Below are 3,023 nucleotides of genomic sequence, written 5' to 3'. Positions count from 1 at the left end.
TAATCATAAGGTTCATCCTCTCCCAAGATTGTGCAACGTATTCATGATCAAGTTGCTTGAAATTCATGATATCATTACGTAAGGAGATGATCTTAGCCGGCATAAAATACTTGGATATGTAAGCATCTTTGCACTCATGCCAAGAATCAATACTACTTTTAGGCAAAGAAGAAAACCAAGTTTTTGCGCGATCTCGCAACGAGAAAGGAAAAAGTTTCAACTTAATCACGTCATTATCCACATCTCTTTTCTTTTGCATATCACAAAGCTCAATGAAGGTATTGAGATGGGATGCCGCATCTTCACTAGGAAGGCCAGAGAATTGCTCTTTCATAACAAGATTCAGCAAAGCTGCGTTGATTTCATATGATTCCGCACTAGTGGCGGGAGCAATCGGAGTACTAATAAAATCATTATTATTGGTACTCGAGAAGTCACAAAGTTTTGTGTTTTCAGCCATGATGACTTCAACAAACAAACAAGCACACAAGCAAGCAAGAAATCCAGCAAAGGAAAACGGCAAAGGCAAAAGAAAATGGCAAAGGAAAAAAGACAAATGAAAACGGCAAATGTGAAGTGGGGGAGAGGAAAACGAGAGGCAACTGGCAAAAAAAGTAAGTGCAAGAGATGAGTTTGTGAGACCTACTTGGATAGATCTTGATCTCTCCTCCCCGGCAACGGCGCCAGAAATACTTATGCTACTGCAACAAAAGACCTTCCAACGGCGCAAGAAATAGGTGTGTTGACGGCACTAGGAATCCTTCTGCTACGGCTACGCCTTAAGGGACTTCCTAGGCAAATATGCAAAGGATTTCCCCCGTGGCCTTGGGGCCTTGCGTTGGTGTTCCCTCGAAGCGGAAAGGGTGATGTAGCACAGCGGTGGTAAGTATTTCCCTCAGTTTGAGAACCAAGGTATCGATCCAGTGGAGGAGTATCGCAAGTACCTGCACAAACACAAAAAGCTTGCTCCCAACGCTATGAAGGGGTTGTCGATCCCTTATAGATTGTTCGCCAAGTGAGAACTGAAGGTAACAAACTAACAAAGCAAAGTAAAAGCGAAAGTGGAAACGATAGATGTGAATAGGCCCGGGGGCCGTAGTGTTTACTAGTGGCTTCTCTCATGAAAGCAAGTAGACGGTGGGTGAACAAATTACTGTCGAGCGATTGCTAGAACTGCGCAAAGTCGCGACGTCATATATGGCAATGATTATATCTATAGGCATCACGTCCAAAACAAGTAGACTGATACTTTCTACATCTACTACTATTACTCCACACCTCGACCGCTTCCAAAAGAACAGAGTAACGCCTTAAGCAAGATGACATGATGTAGATGGACAATCTCATATCTACGACAGAGCCCACCCTGTTACCCTTGATGGCAATACTCAATGTGTGCCTTGCTGCCCCTATTGTCACTGGGAAAGGTCACCACATGGTAAGAACCCAAAACCAAGCACTTCTCCCATTGCAAGAATCATAGATCTAGTTGGCCAGAAAAAACCCAAGACTCGGAGAGACTTACAAGGATATCAAATCATGCATATAAGAAATCAGCAAAGACTCAAATATATATCATAGATAATCTGATCACAAATCCACAATTCATCGAATCTCGACAAACACACCGCCAAAGAAGATTACATCGGATAGATCTCCATGAAGATCAAGGAGAACTTTGTATTGAAGATCCGAGAGAGAGAAGAAGCCATCTAGCTACTAACAATGGACCCGTAGGTCTGAAGTGAACTGCTCACGAGTCATTGGAGGGGCGATGATGATGATCAAGAAGCCCTCCAACTCCAAAGTCTCCTCTGGCAGGGCGTCGGGAAGGGTCTCCAGATGAGATCTCGTGGAAACGGAAGCTTGCGGCGGCAGAAAAGTATTTTCGTGGCTCCCTTGATTTTTTTTCTGATTTTTAGGGAATATATAGGCGCAAGATCTAGGTCAGGGGGGCGCTAGGGAGGCCACAAGACTGCCCACCGCCACCCCCCTGGTGGTGGAGTGGGGGCTTGTGGGCTCCCTGTAGCCCTCCTAGCTTGGCCCACAAGCCCCCTGATCTTCTTTCGTTCGGGAAAAATAATTTCACGGATTTTATTCCGTTTGGACTCCGTTCCAAAATCAGATCTGAAAAGAGCCAAAAACACAGAAAAAAGGAACTAGCACTTGGCACTGAATTAATAAGTTAGTCCCAAAAAAGATATAAAAGGTACATAAAACATCCAAAGATGACAAGATAACAACATGAAACCATCAAAAATTATAGATACGTTTGAGACGTATCCGGAGGCGAGCACCGGCCGGCTCTCGACGGATCCGGCACAGACGGGGCAAGGGCGAGGCGGATCCATTCCCGGCGGAGGCGGCTCGCGGTGGCACCGGGGTGAGGAGATCGGCGAGCTCGGGGAAGACGGTGCGGGGCTGCTGGTCGGGCTCCGGCGAGGCGCTGGCTAGTGGAGGTGTGGTGCTTGGGGCGCTGGTGAGGGGAGGCGGCGGGACTGCGGCGAGCTTTGGCCGGCGCGGTGTCTGCTCCAGTGGGTCGGGGCTCTAGTCGGCGCGGGAGGTACCGGGGCGGTGCGGGGACGCACGGAGGCATGGGAGCACGGACGTGCGGGAGCACGGGCTGAGCGGGGTAGTGGCCGATCCGGGCCTGCTCGGGCCCGATCTGGGCTCGGTGGATTGGCGGCTGGAGGTGGGTGGAGTGGCTGTGGAGAGTGGCGGCTAGGGTTAGGGTTTGACACGAGATTTGAGGCAAGCTAGGGTTAGGTCAAAATTAGGCAGGGGGAGGTGGTTAAATAGGGAAAGAGGGGTTAGGGTTAGCTGTTTTGCATCGTTTTCGGGCCGTCGGATCTTGATCGGACGGTTCAAAACGGAGGGGTAGCCTAGGTGGATGATTTGGGCTATGTAGAATATGCTAGGCGGAGATGAGTGGGAAAATAGGCACCTGCCGACAGAGTTTTAAAACACCGAAACGTCCGACGATAAACCGATGGCGGTGCCGTTATGGTCGACCGTTTGGGTGT

The sequence above is a fragment of the Hordeum vulgare genome, chromosome 7H, assembly GCF_904849725.1.
Source record: "Hordeum vulgare subsp. vulgare chromosome 7H, MorexV3_pseudomolecules_assembly, whole genome shotgun sequence".
Taxonomy (NCBI): domain Eukaryota; kingdom Viridiplantae; phylum Streptophyta; class Magnoliopsida; order Poales; family Poaceae; genus Hordeum; species Hordeum vulgare.
This window is presented reverse-complemented; position numbering follows the sequence as displayed.